The sequence below is a fragment of the Sorex araneus genome, chromosome 4 (assembly GCF_027595985.1).
Source record: "Sorex araneus isolate mSorAra2 chromosome 4, mSorAra2.pri, whole genome shotgun sequence".
Lineage (NCBI taxonomy): Eukaryota > Metazoa > Chordata > Mammalia > Eulipotyphla > Soricidae > Sorex > Sorex araneus.
The window spans coordinates 77,509,795-77,523,390 of NC_073305.1; the positions used below are offsets into that span (position 1 = coordinate 77,509,795).

General features: G+C 45.7%; 1 protein-coding gene across 3 annotated transcripts in view; it reads right to left on the minus strand.

Annotated features, from left to right (window-relative positions):
• Positions 1-478: 478 nt before the first annotated feature.
• Positions 479-13,596, minus strand: part of LOC101556962 (zinc finger protein 318) — a 68,485-nt gene continuing 55,367 nt past the window's right edge. For 2 of the 3 annotated variants that reach the window (XM_055135120.1, XM_055135118.1), the window contains one exon: positions 6,228-12,802. The gene's annotated coding sequence lies outside the window, so the exon portion shown is untranslated. Of the gene's footprint in view, positions 703-6,227; positions 12,803-13,596 lie in introns of those variants that run through there. The other variant, XM_055135119.1, reaches the window with a different exon arrangement.

Here is a 13,596-nt window from a genome sequence, read left to right on the forward strand (position 1 = left end):
ATCAAGGGGTGCATCACGCTTGTAAACTACGCATTCCCTCCCCGCGTTGGAGATAGTTCCCTGCCTCTACTTTTCACCTCCTCCCTCCCTCCTTCCTTCCCTCCCTTCCCTCTTTCCTTCCCTTCCTTCCCTCTTCCCTTCCTTCCTTCCTTCCTTCCTTCCTTCCTTCCTTCCTTCCTTCCTTCCTTCCTTCCTTCCTTCCTTCCTTCCTTCCCTTCCTCCCTCCCTCCCTCCCTCCTTCCTTCCTTCCTTCCTTCCTTCCTTCCTTCCTTCCTTCCTTCCTTCCTTCCTTCCTTCCTTCCTTCCTTCCTTCCTTCCTTCCTTCCTTCCTTCCTTCCTCCTTCTCTCCCATCCCCCTGCCTCTGAGCTATTTCCTTGCCTCTATGTCTTCCTGCCTCCTTGCTTCCCAGCCTTGCCTCTCTTCCCTTCATTCCTTACTTTTGCAGGGGTTGGGTTTGGGGGTTTCAGCCATATCCAGAAGTGCTCAGGGGCTCTTTCTGACTAAATATCAGGGTGGCCATATCAGGGCTCAGGATCACAGCAGAAGTAGTTGCATGCAAGGCAAATGCCTTACCTGGATATTTGTTGAATATCCAGCCCCTGACTCAGTTTTCTTTTCTTTTCATTCTTTCTCTTCTTTCTTTCTTTTTGTTTGGGCCACACTCAGCAGAGATTCATTGCCATGGAATGGAAGAAATGATCCTAAAACAAAAACAGAAAAATACGAGTTCTAGTCTCCACTCCTGTAATAAAGGCATTATTCATTTCTGTCTTTGTGAGCACACACTAGTGGTGTGTGTGTGTGTGTGTGTGTTTATGTGTGTGCATGTGTGTGTGCACATGCCAGCCACACCTGAAAGTGTCCAAGGTGTATTCCTGTCTACTCAAAAGTGACCCTAGATGGTGGCTGGGGTCCATATACATTGCCAAAGATTGAACTGGGGTCTACCGGATGCAAAACAAGCGCCTTATCCCCTGCATTGCATTATCTCTCGGGTCGTGCCTTTTCCTTTATATGGCTCTCACGGCAAAGGTGTTCCTCATGAGGATGAGAGAATTTCATTGGTATATATTCTTACACATAAGGTCTATTATTGGGGTGGGAGATATAATTCAACAGTAGAGCTACATATGCTTTGCATATGTTATTCTTGACTTGACTTCTGGCATTGTTCTCCCTCTCCTGATAAAACATTACATGAGGGGCTGGAGTGATAGTACCGCGTGTAGGGCGCACACTTGCCTTGCACACGTGGCTGGCCCAGATTCAGTTCCTGGAACCGTAAGCAATATCGAGTGATTCCTTAGTGCAGAGCCAGTAGTTACCCCTGAGAATCGCTGGGTGTGGCCCCCACACAAACAAACAAAAAAAATAATAAAAAATAAAACCACATCAAATCATCCTTTTCCAGGGACCAGCCCATAATAACTTGCCTTGCCCTTTGTCTGGCATCCGGTATAGGGCCCTTCTTCTGGGCCTTTCCCGTTTGATGTAGCCACAACAGAGTTTGCCTCTCCACTACTGCAGGGCTCGGGAAAGGTTAGCTGAGGTTTTCCTTTGCAGATGGAGCAAACTACAGGACTCCACTCTTCTTTACCTGGTTTCCATTATTTTTACACAAAGATGATTTGTGAAGAATGCTCATTTTGTTTCACTTTATTCTTAAATATTTTTGGAGGGAGGTCTCCTAAGCATTGCAGGCAGTGATAAGAGGTCTTCAGGGCCATGCCTGGTGGTATTTAGAGAACCATGTGGTTCCAGGGGTCAAACTCGGGGTTAGTGTATTGCATGCAAAGCATGGCCTTAATCCTTGTACTATATTTTTCTGGCCCTTAGAGGCTATTCCCACCCCACCCCCACCACCACTCTATTTAAACAACGTGGTTTACAAACTTGTTCATGATGATTTGTTGCAGGCATTCAGTATTTCAACACCAATCCCACCACCACTGTCACTTTCCCTCCACCACTGTCTCCATTTTCCCAACCACCCTTCAAGCGTACCCCCATAGCAGGCTAACAATAACTTATTTTATAATTAATTTTATTTTATAATTTATTATATACAAGGTCTGGAGTGATAGCACAGCGGTTGGGCGTTCGCCTTTCACGAGGCCGACCCGAGTTCGATTCCTCCGTCCCTCTTGTTGAGCCCGGCAAGCTACTGAGAGTATGGAGCCCGAGCGGCAGAGCCTGGCAAGCTACCCATGCATATTGGATATGCCAAAACCAGTAACAATAAGTCTCTCAATGAGAGACATTACCGCTTCCCATTTGAACAAATCGATGAGCAACGGGATAACAGTGACAGTGACAGTGATTATATACCAACAAATGGCTAATGGGATGATAAAAAAATATTTGCATACAAGAAAAATTGTGAAAATTGTTGTATCTCACCCTGGGGGATGTTAAGTCCTTGTCTGAGGGTTTACTGAGCTGCTGTTGTAAGTTAAGCCTCTTGTGTTAATGTTTTTGTTAACTGAAATTGTTTGGCTTCTGTGTTACATCCCATCCAATTTGGTGTGCTACTACTGGGATATCAGTGTTGTAGAGTTTGAGGATGTCTTTTATTTATGTATTTATTTATTTACTTATTTGCTTTTTGGGTCAAACCCAGCGATGCACAGGGGTTATTCCTGGCTCTGCACTGCGGAATTACTCCGCAAGTGGTGCTTGGGGGACCTATGGGATGCTGGGAATCGAACCTGGGTCCGCTGCGTGAAGGCAAACGCCCTAGCCGCTGTGCTATCACTCCAACCCTTAGTCTGAGGATGTCTTATAGCCACAAATGTGGCCTTAAAGGCTATTTTAAATATGTTGTGTAAGTAAGACCTCTGAAATGTTATTTGGGGCTGGGAAGAAGACCCAGGTGCTGGGGGCTGTCATGCAAGATCCTCGATTTAATCCTTAGCACAACATGGTTTCCCAGGCACTGTGACAATGGTCCCTAGTGTCCTGCTGGGTGAGGGCCCCAATCCAAAATAAAATTATTTCAACAAATAGCGCACACAGGGGTCAGGGAGTTAGTACAGTAGTTGGGGAGCTTGCTTGGCTGCAGCTGACCTGGGTTCTATCTCTGGAACCTGATGTGGTCTTCTCAGGGCCCCCAGGAGTAAATCCCTGAGTGCATAGCCAGTTGTGGCTCCCTCCAAAAAAACCCACATAAATATAACAAATAGGGCCGAGTGATAGTACAGCGGGGAGGGCATTTATCTTGCATGCGGCTGACTTGGGTTCGACCCACGGCATCCCATATGGTCCCCCCGAGCACTGCCAAGAGTAATTCCTGAGTGCAGAGCCAGGAGTAACCCCTGAGCATAGTCGGGTGTGACCTCCTTCAAAAAATAAATAAATATAACAAATAGGTAAGCTCAGTTATGTGTCCTCTGCCATACTCAATTATTATTTTCACTGTTTTTTTTTTGGGGGGGGCATACCCAGTTATGCTCAGGGCTTACTCCTGACTCTGGCTCAGGGATCACTCCTGGCAGTGCTCAGGGGACCATATGGAATGCTGGGAATCAAACTCAGGTCAGCCTTGGACATGACAAGGATCTTTCACTTTCTAGTTTTCAGTCATTTCTCTTACAGTAAAGACCGCTCCAGCCACTCTGAGCCTCTCAAATGAACCATGGTCCTCTCTGTCTCTGGGCATTGAGAAATGCTCTGTTCTGGGAACATGTTGTCACAGAATCTTCACCTCACTAATTCTGTGGGGTTTTTTTGTTTGTTTGTTTTTGTTTTTGGGCCACACTCAGTAGTGCTTAGGGTTCACTCCTGGTGTACCCAGGGGACCATATAGGGTGCTGGGGATTGAACCTGAGTCAGCTGAGTGTAAGGCAAAAATGCAAACTCCCTACTTGCTGTACGATTGCTCCGGTCCAGCAACCGCACAAATTCTTTTCTGTGTTTTGGGCCACACCAATTGGTGCTCAGGCCTTACTCTTGCTTTATACTTAGGGATCGTTTCTGGTGGGGCTCAAGGGTCCACAGGAATGCTGGGAATTGAACACAGGCTCACCACATGCAAGGCAAGTGCCTGGTCTGCTATACTATTGCTCCGGCCCCACCCTCACTAATTCTTGACTCACCTCGGTTCCCCATTGGGAGTGACAGCTGTGCTTTCTCTGCCTGAAGGCTAGACCCAATGAAGGGGGGAAAGGCACATGAAAACCCAGGGGAAAGGCTTGGCTTGTAGCTCGGGAAGAGTAAAATAGGTCTGCTAGCTTCTTGCCTACAACCCTGTCTCGCTGCATATGCCTCACTAACATGCGAGCCACCAGGCCTCCTGCTCACCACCACGTTCCTTCCCAGTGCCTTGCTCAATCTGTAGCACAGTGCTCGGCAAATACTGGGTGGGTAAATGTGAAATGTTTTCTCAGCTGTAAGTCATAGGTTTTGTTTTCTTTTGCTTTTTAAGCTTCATGAGCCACACCCACTGGTGCTCTGGGTTAACTCCTGGCTCTGTGCCCAGGGATCACTCCTGGCAGGCCTCATGGGACCGTATGGTGCCAGAGATTGAGTTGGTTTCATGCCAGGCAAATACCTCACCCAAGACCCACTGTACTGTCTCTACAGTCCAAGGTGTCATTTCCTAATATGAAGTTCATGCTTATGAAACTCAGTGGAATATAATTCAAATGAGTACTGGTTATAAATACTAGGTAACAGACTAGAGAAATAGATCAATGGGCTGAGCACATGCTTTGCATATAGAGTCTGGCATTGATCCCTGACACCACATATCGTGTCCTGTGCATTATCAGGTGTCACCCCTGAATACTAAGCCAGGAATAGTTTCATGAGTAGAGCTGGATGTGGCCAAACGCCCCCCCCCCAAAAAAAACACTCTGAAATTTGCTTTGACAACAAACTAGTCCCAGTAATTACAGTCATTCACAAGAACTTACTAATTAAGCTTAATTAGTATGTAGTTCAAATTATGTCTAACATTAAATATATGGCAATAAGAGATGTGGGAAGTGTTATATAAAACTGTAAATCACCTTATAATATAGCAGCTGTTATGTGCTGGATTGCTTTGCGGTATGTTTTTATGCAAATATTAACTCTACTTATTTTTATCTTTGTAGATTTGCTTACACACAGTCATAATCTCATGATTTACAAGGCACTAAACACACTTTATTTTTGTTTGTTTTTGGGCCATACTTGGCTATGAGCAGGGGTTACTCCTGGCTTAGTATTCAGGGGTGACCATATGGGATGCCAGGGATGGAACTCAAGTCAGCTGTGTGCAAGCCAAGATCCTTACTCACTGTACCATCGCTTGGGCCCTATTAAACATTCTTTAGCAGTTTCCCTCAGTTCTGGTATATTCATAGAAAAACAAAAAAGATCTTCTTCTTTATTGGGAGGTGGGGCCACACCTCAAGACTTACTCCTGGCTCTGCTTTCAGGGATCACTCCTGGTGGGCTCACGGGACCATGTGGGATGCTGGGGATGAAACTTGAGTTGACTGCATACTATCTTTCCTGGCCCAGTTTTATCATTTTTATCTTAAACTTTATTACCTACAACCCTTGCACTTCTCATTTCCATCTGCTGAACTTCTCCACTTTAGAAAGTTTTCTTTTTATGTTTTTGAACCACAACTGTTGGTGTTCAGGGCTTCTGGCTTTGTGCTCAGAGATCACTCCTGGCAGGGCACTATCTCTGACCCTAGAAAGTTTTATTTTCTGTAGGTCACATCACTTAAAAAAAACAACAACACATGAGTCTATTGAGAGTACTGTGTGTACAGTAATTTGTGGCTACTTTCTTGGGGGCTATTAGATTTGAAAGGGCTCTTTTTTGGGGTATTTTTCGGGGGCCACATCTGCTGTGCTCAGGACCACTCTTGGCTCTGTGCTCAGGGATAATACTTGGTGGTACCCAGATGGTAATATGGTGCTGGGGATCAAAACAGGTCAGTCATGTGCAAGCCTTACATCCTGAGTGGGAGTTTGTGAGTTAGTGTTATAAACTCAACTGTTAATTCTTTTTTTTATTTATAATAAATTTATTCATTTTTAATTAATGAATCAACATGAGGGTGCAGTTATGGATTTATACACATTTGTGCTTATGCTTCCCTCATACAAAGTTCGGGAACCTATCCCTTCACCAGTGCCCATACTCCACCACCAGTAAACCCAGCATCCCTCCCATCCTCCCCAATCCCATCTCCCCCCACCCCACCCTGTCACTGTGGCAGGGCATTCCCTTCTGTTCTCTCCCTCTAATTAGCTGTTGTGGTTTGCAATAAAGGTGTTGAGTGGCCACTGTGCTCAGTCTCTAGCCCTCATTCAGCCCACAACTCCCTTCTCCCACATGGCCTTCGACTACATTATAGTTGGTGATCCCTTCTCTGAGTTGCCCTTTCCCCAGAATGTGAGGCCAGCCTCCAAGCCATGGAGTCAACCTCCTGGTAGTTGTTTCTACAATTCTTGGGTGTTAGTCTCCCACTCTGTTATTCTATATGCCATAGATGAGTGCAATCTTTCTATGTCTGTCTCTCTCTTTCTGACTCATTTCACTTAGCATGAAACTTTTCATGCCGATCCACTTAAATAAAAAATTCGTGACCTCCTTTTTTCTAACAGCTGCATAGTATTCCATTGTATAGATGTACCAAAGTTCCCTCAACCAGTCATCCGTTCTAGGGCATTCGGGTTTTTTCCAGATTCTGGCTATTGTAAACAGTGCTGCGATGAACATACATGTGCAGATGCCATTTCGATTATACTTTTTTGCCTCTCTGGGATATATTCCCAGCAGTGGTATTGCTGGGTCAAATGGGAGCTCAATTTCTAATTTTTTGAGAATCGTCCATATTGTTTTCCAGAAGGGCTGAACCAGTCGGCATTCCCACCAGCAGTGTAGAAGGGTCCCTTTCTCCCCACATCCTCTCCAACAGCGGTTGCTTTTGTTCTTTTGGATGTGCGCTAGTCTCTGTGGTGTGAGGTGGTATCTTGTGGTTGTTTTGATCTGCATCTCTCTGATGATTAGTGATGTAGAGCACTTTTTCATGTGCCTTTTGGCCATTCGTATTTCTTCCTTGGTAAAGCTTCTGTTCATTTCTTCGCCCCATTTTTTGATGGGGTTGGATGTTTTCTTCTTGTAGAGTTCAACCAGTGCTTTATATACCATCGATATCAACCCCTTATCTGATGGGTATTGTGTAAATATCCTTTCCCATTCTGTGGATAGTCTTTGGATTCTGGTCACTGTATCTTTTGCAGTGCAGAAGCTTTTTAGTTTAATGTAGTCCCATTTGTTGATCTCTGTTTTTACTAGATTGCTTAGTTCTGTGTCACCTTTGAAGATACCTTTATCTTCAATATCGTGGAGGGTTTTGCCGACCTTGTCTTCAATGTCAACTGTTAATTCTTAAACAGCTAATTCAGAATAAAGATGGCCTATTCATTCCACCTGCATGTTTGTTTTTTTTTTTTTTTTTGCTTTTTGGGTCACACCCGGCAATGCACAGGGGTCATTCCTGGCTCACGCACTCAGGAATTATCCCGGCGGTGCTCAGGGGACCATATGGGATGCTGGGATTCGAACCCGGGTTGGCCGCGTGCAAGGCAAACGCCCTACCCGCTGTGCTATCACTCCAGCCCCATCCACCTGCATGTTTTTGTCATTTTGGGGCTACACCCAGTGATGCTCAGGATTTATTCCTGGCTTTGCTTTTGATATACTCCTGGTGGTGGTGCTTGGGGGACCATATAGGATGCTGGGGATCAAACCCATGTTCGTTACATGCAAGGCGAGTGTCCTACTGCTGCACTCTCTCCCTGCCCTCCATCAGCACCTCTCAAGAGCAGTGCCCTCCCGTCTCAGCCCTGAGCTAGGTGTAGTCCCTGACACTGCCCTGGTGCGGCTAGGAACAGTAAGAATAAAAAGATGGGCGGGGCGGGGTGTGTGTGTGTGTGTGTGTGGAGTGATAATACAGAGAGTAGGGCACTTGCTTTTATGTGTCTGATTCAGATCTCCAGGATCACACATGATCCCCCATTCCCACCAGTGTGATTCCTGAGCACAGAACCAGGAGTAAGCACTTAGAACTGGCAGGTGTGATCCAGAAATAAACAACAAATAAAAAGACTGCTGATAGTCTGATAGAACAAGAACAAGGGATAGGTAAGGTGCTTTCCCTACATCAGGCAGACTCAGATTTGATCTGTGACACCACATATGGTCTCATGAGCATGTGTGGCCAAAAAAAAAAAAAAATCACTAAAAGATAGATGAAAAGGCCTTCCAACCCTAGCCTTTTTTTTTTTTTTTTGTTTTTGGGTCACACCCGGCGATGCACAGGGGTTACTCCTGGCTCTTCACTCAGGAATTACCCCTGGTGGTGCTCAGGGGACCATATGGGATGCTGGGATTAGAACCGGGGTCGGCCGCGTGCAAGGCAAACGCCCTACCCGCTGTGCTATCGCTCCAGCCCCCAACCCTAGCCTTCTGCTGAACAAATCAAGACCTTTAAAAAAAGGGTATTTTTTTTGTGTGTGTGTGTGGGAGGATCAGATTGATAGTACTCCCTGTACTATTGCATTTGCCTTGCATGTGGTTCACCTGTGTTCAATCGTTCAATCCCTAGTACACCATATGGTCCTGAGTTTGCCAGGAGTGATCCCTGAGTGCAGAGGCAGGAGTAAATCCTGACTACAGCTGGGTGTGGTCCAAACACCAAAAAAAAATTTTTTTAAAGGGGAGGTACTGTCAGAGAGGTATTACAGGAGTTAAAGCACTTTGCTTGCACACAACTGACACTGGTACAGTTCCCAGCACTACATATGACTGAGTGAGCCCTGAGAGCAGAGTAAGGAGTTACCCTTGAGCCCACTGCTGTGCCCTCACCCCCACAAAAAAAGAATGAAATGTACAAGTTGATGCCTACCACAAAAATTATTAATCCAGATGTCTATAAAGATCCTCATTTTCGGGTAACAATGATTAGTTTTAAGGCTAATGTAAGTGTTAGGTTTTATTTGGTTTTGGAGTCACACCTAGTGTGCTCAGGAGCTACTCCAGCTTGGTGTTGTGAGCATGATACCAGCCCTGTTTGGAGGACTACATATGTGATGAGTAGAACCTGGGCTTCTGGGTCCTAAGCACGCACTCAATCCATTGAGCTCTTTCACCCATCCTTGATTTATTTTCTTTTTTGGGTCACATCCAGCGATGCTCAGTGGCTATCCTGGCTCTGCACTCAGGAATTACTCCTGGTGGTGCTCAGGGGACCATATGGGATGCTGGGAATCAAACCCGGGTCGGCCGCATGCGAGGCAAACGCCCTACTTCTTCTTCTTTTTTTTTTTTTTTTTGCTTTTTGGGTCACACCCAGCGATGCTCAGGGGTTACTCCTGGCTTTGCACTCAGGAATTACTCCTGGCAGTGCTTGGGGGACCATATGGGATGCCGGGGATTGAACCCGGGTCGGCCGCGTGCAAGGCAAACGCCCTACCCGCTGTGCTATCGCTCCGGCCCCAAACGCCCTACTTCTGTGCTATCACTCCAGCCCCTTATTTTCTGATTGTTGTCTGAAGTAATCAGAAATTCTTGCACAGTGGAAACATTTCTGTATCCTCCCCCTGTCCATGACTATCCCCAAAGGCCAGCTTGTTTTGTCACCCATCTTATTTCTCTCTGTAAAACTATTTGGGCAGACATTTGTCCCCGTGCCACCCTTCTACCATTCCTTGCCCACCTTTGCTGCCTCCTTCTCCAACACCCCCCACAAAATATCCACCAGAAGCCTGCAGGCTCTAGTACTGTTGCTGGCAGTAATCGAAGACTCCAGCAGACGTAAACCAAGTGGATGAGGTAGTGACCCTCCTGGATCAATGTGCATAAGATGACGGAAAGAGCTCAGAAGCTCTTGGCATTACACAACATTGTAGATGCACCACAGGCAGTTTGGACCAAATGCCTAATCAATCCTAGTGGAAGAATTGCAAGATGTGGGCAATAGGGATTGCTGCTTTGGCCCTGGCTGGTGGACTGTCACTTCCTGGAGAGTCGGTGAGACTTCCTGCTGCTGTTTGGGAACACATCTCACAAACCTGGACTCCAAACTTACTTTCTATCAAGATCACTGCCTACTATGCCTACAACAGCAGTTTCCTATTAAGAAAAGATTTGACTTTGTAGGAAATGTACCTTTTAGAAATGTGCTTGATATTTTTTTCTTTTTGGGTCACACCTGGCGATGCACAGGGGTTACTCCTGGCTCTGCACTCAAGAATTACTCCTGGCAGTGCTCAGGGGACCATATGGGATGCTGGGGATCGAACCCAGGTCGGCTGTGTGCAAGGCAAATGCCCTACCCTTTGTGTTATCGCTCCAGCCCCTATGCTCGATGTTTTTTCTTACTCTGGGCTGCACCTGATGGTGCTCAGGGCTTATCAGGGATCACTCCTGGGTGGCTTGAGAGCCACTTGGGGTGCAGAAGACGGGACCCGGGTCAGTCATGTGCAAGGTAAGCACCTTGTGTGCTGTACTGTCTTTGTTTTTAATATGTATTCCAAATTGCAAGTGTTCAGGCCAGCCCACAGTTTGCACAGTGCCACTGCAAATTTCCACATGGGCTGGGGAAGACTCCCAAGACAGCGTCACAGCCTACCAGTAATGTGCTCCCATGAACGCTGTTGAGTTCAAGTTGGGGGATGTGTTCCCAGTTAGTGCTCAGCATCCTTACATTATCTTCAGAACTTTTTTTTCTTTTCTTTTTGGGTCATACCTGGCAATGCACAGGGGTTAACTCCTGGCTTCGAACTCAGGAATTACTCCTGGCAGTGCTCAGGGGACCATATGGGATGCTGGGAATCGAACCGGGGTCGGCCATGTGCAAGGCAAACGCCCTACCCACTCACTGTACTATCACTCCAGCCCCCAGAAACACGTTTTAACTCTAATCATTTTTCAGCTTGTGCCTTCCATAAAGCACAGGATTCCTAACACAAATCAATGTCTAATAGACTGGGTCTTCCTTTGTGCTGTCATAAGCATCACAGACTCCTTCACATTACTTAACAGCATATGCCACTTGAGATTTTGCTCTTACATTGGATTTGTGTTGTTGTTACTTTAGTAATACTATATATTACTAAACATACTTGCATTTGTGTTGTTGTTACTTTAGTAATACTATATATTACTAAACATACTATTCTAATAAAACTTGCATTTGTGTTGTTGTTACTTTAGTAATACTATATATTACTAAACATACTATTCTAATAAAATAATTCTTTTGCATGATTTTATAGAATTCTAACTAAGACCAAAGTTTCTACTTTGCCAGGAAGTTAAATCCCTATAAACTGTCAGTATGTTCCTGACAGTTAAGTTGTAAAAAGTGACAAATGGAACCTAAGATATCCTTCAGAGTCAAAATTGTGGTACTGCATGTGAATCTCCTCAGGCATTTTTTTTCTTTCCCCACTTTATTTAAACACGTGGTTTTTATAGTTGTTCATGATGATTTACTACAGGCATCCAATATTCCAACACCAATCCCACCACCGCTGTCTCCTTCTCTCCACCATCTCCATTTCCCTAATCAACCCTCAAGCCTGCCCCGTAGCAGACTCCACAATAAGTTAGTTTATTTTGCTTGTTATCAATAAATGTCTAACACATTTCTTTCTTTTTTGGGAAGGGCTGAGGCTCCCAAAGTGAGCCAAGCATTGTTGACTACCTCAACAATGCTTGGAGGACCACATGGTGACAGGGACCAAACTGGAGCTGGCCACATTCCAGGCAAGCATCTCAACTACCCTCCAGAGTCCCCTGGTGGTTTCTGCCTTTGGGATGCTGCAGGTGGTACAGCTTGCCTTGGGGTTCAGCACTCTTCCCAGGGGTTAGGGACCGGCCATCTCGTAACTCCAGCCAGTTTCGCTGACAGGTGGCAATTCACTAACTTGGGCTCCAATATCTAACAATATTGTTAGATAGTCACAAGCAACCTTCAAACCAGATCATCTATGAGCAGGACTGGCCTGGTCCTCTTAGGAATATAGCTTTTTGAGTTTGCTTTGTCTGTTTGTATCTGGGCCACAGTCAGCGATGCTCGGTGGTTACTCCTGGCTCTGCATTCAGAATTTTTGGCAAGGCTTGGAGATCTATAAGATGCTGGGGATTGAACGAAGATTGGCAGCATGCAATGCAAACGCCCTCCTCACTGTACTATTGCTCCGGTCCTGGAGTTTTCTTTCTATCTGTATCCATATTCCAGTTGTCAAACCTGTATTCTAACTTAGGCTTTCAAAGAGGCATTGATCAGAGTGGATGACTTCTGCAGATGACAGGTAATCTGAGATCCGTTCTCCAGGGGCATAGACTTTGCATGAAGTGCTGCTTAGAGACAGCTGCTATCATCCAAGACACTTTATGTATGTGGCCGTGACTCTCTACATCACAGTGGTTTCAGGATGGGAATTCAGGTGGCTAGGACAGGTGAGAAGGCACTGAGTGTGCACAGAGCTTGTGCACACTTCTCTGAGGCTGTTGAGGCTGGAATATTCCTGTCCATGTGTGACTTATAAAGCATCACCACTTGTGGTGCATCAGGATACATTTTGTTGGTGGCAGGCTTTGCTGAGTGCCTGGGACACACCCCAGTGCTGCTTCGGGGCTCTGGTTGGCTCTGCCTCGCAAACCTTGGTGCTTTTCCACTCGGCTTCCAAGCTAAGTGCACGCCACAGTGCAGCCACTGGCTCTCGCATCCACTGACCCAGGAATACTTCACTTGTATTATGTGCATTTAGCTGAGAACTTGACCACTATAATAAACATTAAAAACAATTTGAGCAAGATAAAGTCGTGAAATTTGGAGAGTATTAATTACAATGAGTAAAGCTAGTCAGACGAAGAGAAATCGACACAGAATGATCTCTCAATACAGGATGTAAAGAAACATAATGGTAGAGGGGCTGGAGCGATAGCACAGCGGGTAGGGCGTTTGCCTTGCATGCGGCCGACCCAGGTTCGAATCCCAGCATCCCATACGGTCCCCTGAGCACCGCCAGGGGTGATTCCTGAGTGCATGAGCCAGGAGTGACCCCTGTGCATCGCCGGGTGTGACCCAAAAAGCAAAAAAAAAAAAAAAAAAAAGAAAAAAGAAACATAATGGTAGAATAACAAATACTCAAAGACAATGGCAACAAAGAACATGAGAACTGGTATTCAGTAGGAAATCTGCCATTTGGAGGGGAGGCTAGGGGACAGGGAGGGAGGGGGCAACATGTATGGTGGAGGAGAGTGTTCAACCAGGATAAGGTGGTGCTGAGAGGTGGTAAAGTGCTATGTATGAAGCCCTATCAGCAACAGTACTATAAAACACAGTGTAAAAACTTACATTAAAAATAAAGAAAAGTGGGCTGGAGTGATAGCACAACGGGTAGGGCGTTTGCCTTGCACGCGGCCGACCCGGGTTCTAATCCCAGCATTCCATCTAATTACCCCTGAGCACCGCCAGGGGTAATTCCTGAGTGAAGAGCCAGGAGTAACCCCTGTGCATCGCCAGGTGTGACCCAAAAACCAAAAAAAAATAAAAATAAAAAAAAATAAATAAAAA